Here is a 14,311-nt window from a genome sequence, read left to right as displayed (position 1 = left end):
TGTTCCATCTACTAATCGAAGATGGGACCTAAGGTCTCCAACTGCGTATCCACTACACTGAGTTTGTAACATTACAGAGCACTTTGCCACACTTGGAACATGTTGCTATTACAAATGATCAGGCATCATAGAGGTACGTTTTGAGATATTAAAAATCAAAAAATATCCTCTAATTTAGAATAGAATAGAATAGAATAGAATAGTTTATTTCAAAGAATATGGTTACAACAGTTCTTAAAATGACAAAGTTCTACATATTCTGCCGTATTTTGTTGGCGTAGAAATATTATAAATCATAGGTAATTACAGTCGATGTCTACATACTTATATAAATCATTATTATTACGCATTCTTAATTACTATACAACAATGTCACATATCCCTCTTGAGTCGTCAGTTAGCAGTCAAACATTGATTCTTTTATTTTTATGTCAAGATATTCTCTAATTGAGTAAAAGCACTCTTGCATTAACCATTTATATAACGTGCATGTAAATCTGTTTAATGTCAATTCTCTTACTTTAGAGGGAAGCTTAGAGTATATTTTAATTGCGATACAATACACATTGTTAGAGAATATTTGCAGTCTTTGCACAGGAACATATAGTTTACTCTTGTCTCTGCTATTACATTTTCCAAGCACCGTGTCATGTAAAGGAAAGAAATGTGGATGTTTTTTTACAAACATGCAGAGATCCAATATGTATTGGCAGGGTAACGGCAGGATTTTAAGGGTTTTAAATAATGGTTTGCAGTGATCTAAGTAATCAGCACCGCATAAGGCTCTAATGCACTTTTTTTGTACCAAAAACGCTCGTTGTACATCTACAGAGTGTCCCCATATGATTAGTCCGTATCGTAATACTGAAGACACATAACCGTGGTATGCCGATAAAGCAGTGTCTCGAGAGGCCACTAATCTTAAGCGACGCAGGGCGAATACGAATTTGTCAAGTTTTGCGCATAATTTATCAACGTGTTCTTTCCAATTCAAGTGTTTATCTATGGTTATGCCTAGGAATGTTGCAGAGTTGACCTGTTGTATAGGTGTGTTGTTGTAATTGATACTCAAAGGTGCATCTGCCTGGTGATATGCTCTAAAGTGAATAGCATTTGTTTTTTGAAGATTTATCCTTAATTTATTTTGTTCAAGCCACTCTACAACTCTTCTTAATTCGTCCTTACATGAGTTTTCTAAGGCATTTTTGTCTTTAGATTTTATTACTAACGTAGTGTCATCCGCGAATATTATACATTCATGTTTCAATGCATTGGGCAGATCATTAATGTATAAAATAAATAGTAGAGGTCCAAGAATACTGCCCTGGGGCACGCCAGAGCAATTGATTTTTGTGGACGATTGAGAAATAACCTTTTTATTGCCCGATACTTTGCTGATTTCGGTCAATTGGGAACGCTCGAACAAGTAACTCTCCAACCATTCATGTGCTTTGCCTCTTATGCCATACTTTTGAAGTTTATGGAGTAGCTGGGAGTGGCAAACAAAGTCAAAGGCTTTGCTCATATCCAGAAACAGACCCATTACTATTTGTTTTCTATTCAAGGCTTCAGTGATTTCGCTTACTAAAGAAAAGCACGCTTGTATGGTAGACCTGCCCCTTCTAAACCCAAACTGGTTCGGTGCTAGAATATTGTTTTTGGTTAGAAAGGTCTCCATTCTCGTAAGCATAGCCTTCTCAAATACTTTGGATAATATTGGTATTAAAGTGATCGGTCTATAATTTCCCATATCAGCAGGGTCACCTTTTTTAAAAATAGGTTTGACCACTGATATTTTAAGTCGCCTAGGAAAAATACCTTGTTCAAATGACTTATTTATTATATCGGTTAATGGTGAGGCTATAAAGATTGAGATAATTTTAATAATTTTTGTGGATATTTCATCGTAACCCGCGGAGGTAGTGTTTTTTAGAGTGTTGATAATTTTTATTACTTCCGATTCGATAATTGGCTCTATAAACATGCTATTAGTCATACTATTAATATCGTTTGTATTATTGTCAATGTTAGGATTATTATTACTTTCAGTTGTCAAATTAATAAAATGGTCATTAAATAACTCACAAATGTCATTAGGTTTGATATAAATGTTGCCTTCTTTTTTAATTGTATTTATGTCGCTTTTATTATTAGTTAAATTAACATTGTTCTTAATAACATTCCACGCAGCACTACATTTATTTTTCGACTCTACGATATATCGGTTATTATTGATTTGTTGTGATTTATGGATGCATTTTTTCAAAATTTTTGTATAAGTCATGTATTTTTCTTTATTATGTTTTTTATTAATAGCATCGTTTTGATATCTAAAGTATAGTGACCTCTTTTTTATACAACATTTTCTTAGTCCTTTAGTAATCCATTTATTTTTAATTATTTTTTTCCCGATATTCACTTGTATTAATGGAAAACAGAGATTATAAAATAGTTTTAATAGGTCGTGAAAAATATCAAATGATTCGTTACAGTCATGTTCTTCGTAAACTTCATTAAACGATAGGGACGATATGCATTTACAGAACTTTACTATGTTTTCTTGACATAGGTCTCGGCGATTTTCAGACCATTTTTTTGTGGTTTTAACGTTAGTTTGTAGTTTGGGAACAGAGAATAATAAAGATTGTCCCGTATGGTCTGATAAGGCTAAATGGTGTATGGTTACTTTAACATCTTGTAAGTCACTGGCTATTTGGTCGATACTGGAGGCTCCTCTAGTAGGTGTATTTATATGCGGACATAAGTTATGATTAGAGAGAATAGCTTTGAGCTCCCTCGATTGTGGAGTATCTTTCAAGATGTCAATATTCCAGTCACCACAAAGTATCACATGCTTTTTATTATTTTTAGTGATTTTATCCAGGAGTAGTGTAAATTTATCATAAAATATCTGTAAATTCGAGTTTGGGATCCTATAAATACATACTATGATAAGTCCGTGGCTCATTAATTCGAGGCCACAGCACTCAAAGCTATATGAACATGCCAATTCACTTGTGATATTTAGGAGTTTGTAATCAAAGCCATTTTTAATAAGTATACATGAGCCTCCTCGTCTTTGATTTTGTCTACAATATGAGGATGCAAGTTTATATCCAGGTAGTTGTAAATTAGACTCTGATCCCTTTTTTATAAATGTTTCAGTCATACAAATGAAATCTATACGTCCTAGTGTTTTAGAGAGTTCTGTGATTGTCAAGTCAAATATTTCATTTTTATTAAGGATTCCTGCAATGTTTTGGTGAAGTATGGTAAAAAATTGCCTACTCTCATTAGTTATCGAATTCAGTCGAATTTAGTTATATTTTATTCTAGCAACACTTTATTATTATTATTTTTTTATTAAAACAATTCGTAGGCAGGTAGGTAAATAATGAAATAGAAGTTGGGTTTCGTGGTTCCGTGGAGGGGGGTAGTTAAACTGAGTGAGCGAACATGGTCGATCTATTGAGATGTTTTAATGAATTAAATATGAGTCTAATCATTAGACTTTAACAGACAATTTCTTGTGGTCTAAAGTGTAGTGAAGTGATAAGTAAATAGGTAAATAAAAAAAGAACTTTTGACGTCATGTTGCTGGTAAGTACGAAACGCAAAACCAATACTGTCATATAACAATTTGTCTTTGAAATTGATTCGATAAAGTCATGTTTGACTACTGTTTTGTAACCTCAGGGCCGTAACACAGCCGTAGCGAAACGCACTGAGTCTAATACGAAGCAACATTGGAAAAAGAACTGTACTTAGGTATTTTATTCACCTGCCAAATGACGTCCACTGATGGACAAAAGGTTACCTTCAAGGATTTCCACAACACACTTTCCGCGACTTCACCAGATCGTCGGTCCACTTAGTGGATGGCCTGCCCATAGGTCTTCCGGCTCGTGGTCGCCACTCAAGAACTTTTCTGCCCCAACAACCATCAGGTCTGCGAACTATGTGTGCCGCCCCACCTCCTGCTACTTAATTTTGGAATGCGGGTTATGTCAGTGACTTTACTTAATACTCAATTATTTATTTACTTTGGTTTTCCTGCGGTAAGCTTGGTAGATAATTATAATAAACCTGTAACGCCCCTGAGACTGCGGGTGTCTATAGGCGACGGTAATCACTTACCATCAGGTAATCCACTTGCTCGTTTGCCCCCTGTCACATAAAAAAAAAGAAGTCTCATCATACTGAATCAGTCTAAAATTTTTGAATGAAGAAGTAACAGTAATTTGTCCCTTTATCGTTATCACAAGCTTTCCCCTATAAATAATATAAGTATGGATAATTAGGTAGATATAAGAAATCTTGCTCGTATCAAATTAATATCTCAAGTCTACCTACACAGGCACTCTATTCAAAGAATACTCGAAGTCAAGTGGCTTCTAAGAACACTTGAATCGAATTGAAGATTAATTAGAAGCACTGAGCAATTTGATTACTATCTTACTTTGTAGGAAGCCATAAATATTATATTTTAATGAGCACTCGTAAGAAGATTTCTTCAATATTGCTGTCTAATTTGTGTTCCAGACTACAAAGAAATGGTTTGGGGACCAAGACACGTGGATATTCGTCATCTTCATCTGCAGTAAGTTCTATTTTACTATAGCTAACTAACTATTATAATAGCTTTATTTACTTACTGTAGCTGGTGTCAGACTACACAAGCTGTAAGCCTATTAATCCGGGCCTTTTCAAGGCGAGAGTGAATAGGCACTTACAGGGCAGATATGTACCATCCTAGACTGCATCCAACTTAACACCAGGTGCGATTGTGGTCATATACCTGCCTTGTTTTGAATAAAAAAAATATTTTGACATTGCCCAATGGGTCCTAAGAATTCACATGTCTCGGGGCACAGATCTCGCGGTTTTTTAAATTTATTTTTAAATATATTTATAGTCTCGTTAACCTCTTGAGTTAAATAAATACTTATGTTACGTGTTTCCACAACAAGACTTTGAACTATCGACCCTTGGCATATTCAGAATCGACAGTTCCATACTAACACCAAAATGTAACTCATTAAATACATCCACTCCCTCACTCTAGCGATTAGAGAACCTTTCATAGGTTTGGTAAGGTATCGCAGCATTGACACTAAGGCTGGGTTGCACCATCTTACTTTAACTTTGACAAATGTCAAAAATCTGTCAAACTCCATACAAAAAGCACCGGTTATCGTCATAGTTACCGTTAAAGTTTGGTGGTGCAACTCAGCCTAAGGCTATGTGTTGACAATCTGCCAAATTGCATCAACTATTAATAATCAGATTAATTAATCCCTTCCCTTCCTGGTAATCGTACTACGAGTAATAGCCAATATACTATACTTACTATATTAATGGGCACCTTCTTACAGCAATAAGTTAAGTGTGTATTTCGTTTATGTCTTAGTCTGAGTTGCACCACCTAACTTTGACCGTAACTATAACCATAACCGGTGTTTTTGTATGGAGTTTGACAGATTTTTGACAATTGTCAAAGTTAAAGTAAGATGGTGCAACTCAGCCTTACTGATCACTAATAAATACCGTCATGTAAAATATTTTGAGAATGTGTGATCTTAAACAAAAGAGGCGTAGATTCAGCTTAAGACCAATAAAATCAAGTTGATATTAATCAGGTCAGTAGTTCATGGATGTCATTGTTTTGTCAGAATGACGCCAGCGATGTCAGCACTTCCTAACGAGCGGGCAACGCCCGGGGGCATAGGGCTGCAGTGGTCTTGCATACATGAAAGAGGTATCCGAGGATAAATCTCATGAGAGCGAGATCTGATGCTGTCTTTCCCGAAGACTATAATCCGGGCCTTTTCAAGGCGAAAGTGAATAGGCGCTTACTGGGCAGATATTATGTACCAACCTAGAGTGCATCCCACTTAACATCAGGTGCAATTGTGCGCAAGTTTATTTTGTTGTCTAAGGGATAGGTTTTTATTAATATGAGTCAGAGAAGAATATCTTCACACATCTTTCGAAGCGTATCCCGTGTGCGACGCCAATCGATACAGCGTCCGATGTAGTCGGCGCATAACGAGATACGAGCGTTTTGTTTATCGCGTTTCGCTGCAGTAGGTGTGACTGTTTGTTTGTTTTGGAATAGAAGTTATATAAATATACTAGCGGCCGCCCGCGACTTCTTACGCGTCATTTTACCCCCTTAGGGGTGGAATTTTTCAAAATCCCGTCTTAGTAAGCACCTACGTTCTAAAAGGGGTTCCATGCAAAATTTGAGACACCCAGCACTTTTAGTTTCTGAGATTTCGTGATGACGCTTTTATATGTACAGTTAGTTAAATAGTTTTTTTTATCTGTCATTTTGTCTCGGACTAGGTAGAGCTACTAATTACCTATGTTGTGAATCGTCATGGATGTTATTGTAATGTTTAGTCTACAAAAGCGTAGATAAAGTAATCATTATCATGAAAATATTAACATAATTTAATCGATTAGTCACGTTTTTCTTTCCATTAAACAAATCGTAATTAAATTCTATTGTTTTTGTGATAAAAACGCCACGCTATCACCAATTTTGAACCCTTTATCAGATGCGTTGGTGGTGTAATGGTCAGCATAGTTGCCTTCCAAGCAGTTGATCCGGGTTCGATTCCCGGCCAACAAACACTTTTGCTATTTGTAAATCACACATTTTTATTTGGTCTAGTTTTGGACCATGGCTTCACCCCCAATTTAAGAGTCTCATAGAAACAAACATGACGTGGGAATTTGTTTTTATTGTGTTTAGATTACTCATGGAACACTAAGGCTGGGTTGCACTATCTTACTTTGACTGTTACAAACGTCAAAAAACTGTCAAACTCCCTACAAAATACGCCGGTTATCGTTTTATCGTGGTGCAACTCAGCCTAAGAAAACTGAGTTTTTTCCGCCACTGCTTCTTAGCACCAGCCAGCAGTGAAGTTGTCCCAAAGTGGTGGTAAGGCAAGTTATTTATATTGGGACACATTTGAATTTGAATAATAATCCAGTAATAGCTTTCATTCCTGTCAAATACAAAAACAAATTAAGCTCAGATTATCAACAAACAAACATCCATCTCTCCAGGGATTCAAAACCGCAACCCTCGAGTATACCTAAATACCAGATATACCGAACAAATTCTAAAATGGCCGACATTTTAGGTTCGATACAAATCGCTCGAGTCGACAATTAAAACGTCTCGAATCAAAGACGCGGGATTAGATCGTTTTAGCGAGATGACCTAAAGCCAGTTATCCAGGTAAAACTGTACTTTCTTTGAGATTATGAGATTATCGCCGTATGCTTTGTCTGTGGTCTAGAGAAGTTTTAGAAAGAGCATGGCTATATTTTTCTGGCTCAAAAACTATACATGAGTAAGATTCGCTTGCTTATAATCCTCCCGTTCGTTTCCACTATATAACGTCCATAGCTGGACGAAGGCCTCCCTCCAAAAAAAAAATTACACACAACGACCGGTCTTGTGTTGCTTACATCCAGGCTCTTCCCGCGACCTTCTCTAGGTCGTTGGTCCACCATGTGGGCCAAGGTATACACCGTCTTTCGTTCCATAGTTTCCACTCGAGCACGTTTCCGTAAATGCATTTATGCATTTTCGCATCCTTAATGGGTAACATAAATGATGGGAAACGCAGCGTGGGATGTCCACCCACAAGGTTGACCGACGACATCATAAAGGTAGCAGGAATTAAGGCGCTGGACGCAGGCCGCTACCAACCGGGCAACATGGAAAGCATTGGGGGAGGCCTATGTTCAGCAGTGGACGTCCTGTGGCTGAGATGATGATGAACATAAATGATGAGGCAGGCGACAGAGAAAAATGTAAAATATGTAAAAAGAAAAAAACGTAAATTAAATGCTTCCGAATTAAATGAGGGATGGTTGAAATGGTTCTATAAAACCGTTGAAAATAAATTAAGATGTAGCTTCTTTATAGCTTCGCAGTGGACGACGAACTTGCTCATAAAGAATTAGATTAAATTCTCTTCTTAAGGAAACTCCGAAAGAAAGATATTGTTTGGACTATTTTTAGTAACATTTAGCGCTCAAACTTTGTTATTGGTTCACGTAACTTTAGGAATTACGTAAAATCCAAGTAATTAGTTAAAATACCGGATTGTACAATATTAAGGCTTGTTTCACGGGGCATCCCGCTTTGGGCAGGAACTGAACTGAACTGAACTGAACGGAATTGGCAGGATCCCGTTTAGTACTAAAGGTGTTTTATAATAATACTGTCATATTAGTATCCAGGAGCTTCTCGTGACCTTCACTTTTAGTTTTTTATCAGTCTTTTATTTTAATTTGACGATTTTAAGCACTTTTTGATGGACGCAGGCCGCAACCAACCGGGCAACATGGAAATCATTGGGGGAGGCCTATCTATGAGATGATGATGAAGAACTTTTTAATAGTCTATTCAAATAAAGGATTGTTGACTTTGATTTAGTTCCTTACCAATGTAACGCATTAAAAGGTTTAGCTCATTTGAGTAGAGTTTGTCTTTACCAAGTAAACTCTCTAAAATAAGGTCAACAGTTCACCACTTGTGTAAATACACGTACAATCCTGAAGAATACCGAACAATCAGGTTCTCAGGCAGATGCGTTGGTGGTGTAATGGTCAGCATAGTTGCCTTCCAAGCAGTTGATCCGGGTTCGATTCCCGGCCGACGCACATTTTTAAGGTTTTAAATTATTAAATTAGCTTGAAATAGCGAAAAACAAATTTGATCTTTAAAAAGTCGTGATTTAATTGGTTTTCCTGACTCTACACCATGTATAGGGTATGTAATTTAAAAAAAAATCTTTAATACTTTCAAAGGCATTTTGGTGTAAAACATGCATTTTTATTTATTTTAGCTATGACACAATCAAAATCACAATATCAGTATTAAAGCTTTCAATTCACCATATTTTTAAACCATGGTGCCGTTCCTTGGAGACAATACCAGTGCGGAGAAGTATGTAAGTCTAAAAATTCAATCACTATTCTACCTCTTTTTAATTTATTTTACAAGATTATGTCAATATCTTTTCTTAAATTTACTTAACCTTTGTTTTGCCTCCTGTCGTCAGCTTTGTACTGGAGGGAAGTCGAACTTTAACTTCGAACTTCTCCTATGTTCCTCTGATTAATTTCGTTGCGTTAAGTATAAGCATAAGTTCTCCTATGTTCCTCTGATTAATATAACATTTTGTTACCAGCTTAGTACAGAAATGTGTTAATATACTCACAGCTACACAGATAATGTGCCTATAAAGTAGTAAAATAACAAAAAAAATCATCAACATCTTCTCAACACCACCACCCCGAAATGATAAGTTGTAGTACAAGACACCAGTTCAAATAGTTTATAGTTTGTAAAGTTGGTCCCATTTGACAAAATATCACCATATTATTACACTTCCAAAAAAGGTCCCTCCAAAGTCAAGTGTAGCGTAATTTTAAACGATACTTTTTTAAAATTGCCCAAAATATACACAGTTGCCGCAAGGAGACGCAACTACGGCAATAACAATATCCGTCGACTTATATTCTGTTCCTATACGTAGAACTGAACTTTGCAGAGTAGTTGAAAAACAGAGAAACTGGCAGCTGAAACAAAATGGACGCCACCCCTACAGCTTACATCTGTAAAGTGTATAACTTCATCTGCCTGTGTGTTTTAGTGGTAAACCCCAAAAAGATAGGAGTCGATAGGAATCGAAGTAGTAACCTTCGAATCTTGAATCGGCAGTCTGATGCCGAGTCCGATATTTGCCAAACATATCCGTTCTTAGTTCATTTACTAGTGCCATTATAAATCTGGTTTAATTAATCTTTATCTATCGTGTATGTTAAAACCTCACATCACTGGTGTCCAACTTTACCAAAAACCAAAAATAAATTAAGATGTAGCTTCTTTATAGCTTCGCAGTGGACGACGAACTTGCTCATAAAGAATTAGATTAAATTCTCTTCTTAAGGAAACTCCGAAAGAAAGATATTGTTTGGACTATTTTTAGTAACATTTAGCGCTCAAACTTTGTTATTGGTTCACGTAACTTTAGGAATTACGTAAAATCCAAGTAATTAGTTAAAATACCGGATTGTACAATATTAAGGCTTGTTTCACGGGGCATCCCGCTTTGGGCAGGAACTGAACTGAACTGAACTGAACGGAATTGGCAGGATCCCGTTTAGTACTAAAGGTGTTTTATAATAATACTGTCATATTAGTATCCAGGAGCTTCTCGTGACCTTCACTTTTAGTTTTTTATCAGTCTTTTATTTTAATTTGACGATTTTAAGCACTTTTTGATGGACGCAGGCCGCAACCAACCGGGCAACATGGAAATCATTGGGGGAGGCCTATCTATGAGATGATGATGAAGAACTTTTTAATAGTCTATTCAAATAAAGGATTGTTGACTTTGATTTAGTTCCTTACCAATGTAACGCATTAAAAGGTTTAGCTCATTTGAGTAGAGTTTGTCTTTACCAAGTAAACTCTCTAAAATAAGGTCAACAGTTCACCACTTGTGTAAATACACGTACAATCCTGAAGAATACCGAACAATCAGGTTCTCAGGCAGATGCGTTGGTGGTGTAATGGTCAGCATAGTTGCCTTCCAAGCAGTTGATCCGGGTTCGATTCCCGGCCGACGCACATTTTTAAGGTTTTAAATTATTAAATTAGCTTGAAATAGCGAAAAACAAATTTGATCTTTAAAAAGTCGTGATTTAATTGGTTTTCCTGACTCTACACCATGTATAGGGTATGTAATTTAAAAAAAAATCTTTAATACTTTCAAAGGCATTTTGGTGTAAAACATGCATTTTTATTTATTTTAGCTATGACACAATCAAAATCACAATATCAGTATTAAAGCTTTCAATTCACCATATTTTTAAACCATGGTGCCGTTCCTTGGAGACAATACCAGTGCGGAGAAGTATGTAAGTCTAAAAATTCAATCACTATTCTACCTCTTTTTAATTTATTTTACAAGATTATGTCAATATCTTTTCTTAAATTTACTTAACCTTTGTTTTGCCTCCTGTCGTCAGCTTTGTACTGGAGGGAAGTCGAACTTTAACTTCGAACTTCTCCTATGTTCCTCTGATTAATTTCGTTGCGGGTCCAATGACAGTTTAACTTTCCCCCGGGACAAACTTGACCTTCACTGGTTGGGTTTTTATTGGCGGTCAAGCTGTAGATCTTGGCTACACAGGAGTTGCAGCGGTGGGAAAGAGAGGTGGGAATAGTCTCGTAAGATTATGTCGACCAGAGTGGCAGGTAGTTTCAATTTCTCTCATGTGTCACAATTTCAACGAGGAACCAAAAAACAACATTTTTTATCCAAAACGTTTGATGATAGGTACAAATAATCAAGAAAAATAATAACATGGCTGAAATTTTGAAATTCATATCGATATAAGGGATATTAAGACCGCATTTAACCCTCAAAGGCTTTCGGTGAACGTTATTAAAACCCTTCCGTGAATGCCTTTTCAACATCCCTTCACGTGTACGAGGAAATATAGCCTTTTAAAAATAATGGAAAAAGTGTGCGTCGGCCGGGAATCGAACCCGGATCAACTGCTTGGAAGGCAACTATGCTGACCATTACACCACCAACGCATCTGTTTTCCAGTGATATTTTTTTTATGTTATCACTCAAAGAACTGTTTAAATACACGTCACGTAGTAATTAATTTGATTGTGTTTTTATTGACATAATAATAACATGATATAACATTTTGTTACCAGCTTAGTACAGAAATGTGTTAATATACTCACAGCTACACAGATAATGTGCCTATAAAGTAGTAAAATAACAAAAAAAATCATCAACATCTTCTCAACACCACCACCCCGAAATGATAAGTTGTAGTACAAGACACCAGTTCAAATAGTTTATAGTTTGTAAAGTTGGTCCCATTTGACAAAATATCACCATATTATTACACTTCCAAAAAAGGTCCCTCCAAAGTCAAGTGTAGCGTAATTTTAAACGATACTCTTTTTAAAATTGCCCAAAATATACACAGTTGCCGCAAGGAGACGCAACTACGGCAATAACAATATCCGTCGACTTATATTCTGTTCCTATACGTAGAACTGAACTTTGCAGAGTAGTTGAAAAACAGAGAAACTGGCAGCTGAAACAAAATGGACGCCACCCCTACAGCTTACATCTGTAAAGTGTATAACTTCATCTGCCTGTGTGTTTTAGTGGTAAACCCCAAAAAGATAGGAGTCGATAGGAATCGAAGTAGTAACCTTCGAATCTTGAATCGGCAGTCTGATGCCGAGTCCGATATTTGCCAAACATATCCGTTCTTAGTTCATTTACTAGTGCCATTATAAATCTGGTTTAATTAATCTTTATCTATCGTGTATGTTAAAACCTCACATCACTGGTGTCCAACTTTACTAAAAACCATAGCAACGCAAGGAAGTTGGACAAAATTCAATCCAATATCTAGACCAGAATAAGAATTTTTCACATACGACGGTAGGATCAGGCAGTTGTTTTACAATTAGTGTGTCTAACGAACTTCTGAAACCACTGAAACTCGAAGTTCAATTCTTGTTTTATTTTTTTATTTCTATTCATCATCATCATCTCAGTCATAGGACGTCCACTGCTGAACATAGGCCTCCCCCAATGCTTTCCGTGTTGTTCGGTTGGTAGTGGCGTGCGTCCAGCGCCTTCCTGCTACTTTTACGATGTTGTCGGTTCACCTTTATTTTATTTTTTATATATTTAAACTTTTGCACATAAAACTGTACAGTCGCGGACTTAATGCCAAAAGTCACCTTGTGGGTGGACGTCTCACGCTGTGTTATCCGGTACGCGGCCTCCACTCCAGAACCTTATTTCTTATTCATATAACGTGACGTTTGCGTAATTAATTTCGCTCTATGGCAATTACTGAATCGTTAATGATGCAATTGTTCTGGTGATAACAGCTGCGTAAACACCTGTAAGTCACGATTTAGGTAATAATTATTTCTACTGCAGTTGTTTTATACTTTGGAAGGCATAAGCGTTGGTGGTGTAATGGTCAGCATAGTTGCCTTCCAAGCAGTTGATCCGGGTTCGATTCCCGGCCGACGCACATTTTTGACCCTCTTGTAATTTTTTTTAAATACTTATTTTTTTAGACCTAGTGATTCAAAGCGATTTAAAGAGATCATATATTTTGAAATAAGCAAAAGACAATAAACATTGGAAAACAACACAGACTTTTCATGAAATCAAAATGCCCTTAGTAGTAAATAAATCATCTTTTTATATTGCATACCGTGCACCAAAACTATTACATCGGCTTAAATCTCTCAATATTCCACCACTACATCTCCCCGCTTATTTTGCCGCACACAAGCAATGCGGATTAAATTCCACCCTCTATATTTGCCTACTCTGTGCTACCCCATTTAAGATGTAAACACATAAGTTGGTATAGCACACCCCCATCCAGTCTACGCGGCGACCGCGCCGTGATCGGTCGTGGGGCGCTAGCATCGCCGTTTTCCCAAAGTACCCATAAACTACAGATTAAAACCTCCTTTTCATTTTATTTTTCAATTTTTATTTTCTTTCCCACCTTTTTTCGGATGCCAAATGAATGGAGCCCAAAAAACTGCCAGTATTCATTTGACATCGCTTTTTTTGGAATTTTCGAGTGATTCTTTTTGTTTTTTTGATTTTTTTTACAGGTTTTGTTTTAGTAATGATTAGTTAAGTGTGAAGTTATGTCAATTCGGATGCCTTTCAGTGGATGATGGTCGATTTGGTACAAGTAAGTGTATTGATTGTGTAACACTCGCTGCAGTTTAGAGATTTTTAGATTATCTGTGCCCGTCTTGAAGTAGATTTTGATGTTATCATGAAATTATTTTCAATTACCGTAATCTTTTAGGAGTTCTTCAAATGATTTTCATTTATGCGAAAGAAGTGCGTACCTAAGTTGGATTGACAATAAAAGTGAAGCTTATGATAAAGCATTAAAGATTGTAGAAGTAAAACTTAGAACTGCTAGAGAAAATCTTAAAAGATTCACATTTGACTTAGAACGTTTCGATCAGTCAATGATTTTGGATATACTTATTTTATACGGATGTTATGTTTTTTCCTATGATAAATAATTTTTTTGTCGTTATCACGTTTATATGATCTTAAATTTTGTGGAATCTATTCCCTCCAATTATATTATAATACATGAAGAGGCTATATAAATTTTTATAGTTATTAGTAATCACAAGATCATTAAAAGACCATCATAACTTTACTGCTGAAAATTC

At 36.2% G+C, this 14,311-nt stretch overlaps 1 long non-coding RNA gene and 5 other non-coding genes across 6 annotated transcripts in view; 4 read left to right on the top strand and 2 right to left on the bottom strand.

The window, feature by feature from the left end:
• The window catches only part of LOC135083501 (uncharacterized), a 236,378-nt gene that overhangs the window by 186,923 nt on the left and 35,144 nt on the right, over positions 1-14,311 (bottom strand). The window lies entirely within an intron of this gene.
• Trnag-ucc (transfer RNA glycine (anticodon UCC)) lies at positions 6,566-6,639 on the top strand. Its single transcript has one exon. It is a non-coding gene; the product is annotated as a tRNA-Gly (tRNA).
• Positions 8,620-8,691, top strand: Trnag-ucc (transfer RNA glycine (anticodon UCC)). The gene has a single exon. It is a non-coding gene; the product is annotated as a tRNA-Gly (tRNA).
• Positions 10,595-10,666, top strand: Trnag-ucc (transfer RNA glycine (anticodon UCC)). The gene has a single exon. It is a non-coding gene; the product is annotated as a tRNA-Gly (tRNA).
• Positions 11,570-11,641, bottom strand: Trnag-ucc (transfer RNA glycine (anticodon UCC)). Its single transcript has one exon. It is a non-coding gene; the product is annotated as a tRNA-Gly (tRNA).
• Positions 13,054-13,125, top strand: Trnag-ucc (transfer RNA glycine (anticodon UCC)). Its single transcript has one exon. It is a non-coding gene; the product is annotated as a tRNA-Gly (tRNA).

Source organism: Ostrinia nubilalis, chromosome 23 (genome assembly GCF_963855985.1).
Source record: "Ostrinia nubilalis chromosome 23, ilOstNubi1.1, whole genome shotgun sequence".
NCBI classification, from domain to species: Eukaryota; Metazoa; Arthropoda; class Insecta; order Lepidoptera; family Crambidae; genus Ostrinia; species Ostrinia nubilalis.
The sequence above is the reverse complement of the archived record's forward strand: the minus strand, read 5'-3'. Positions and strand labels throughout refer to the sequence as shown.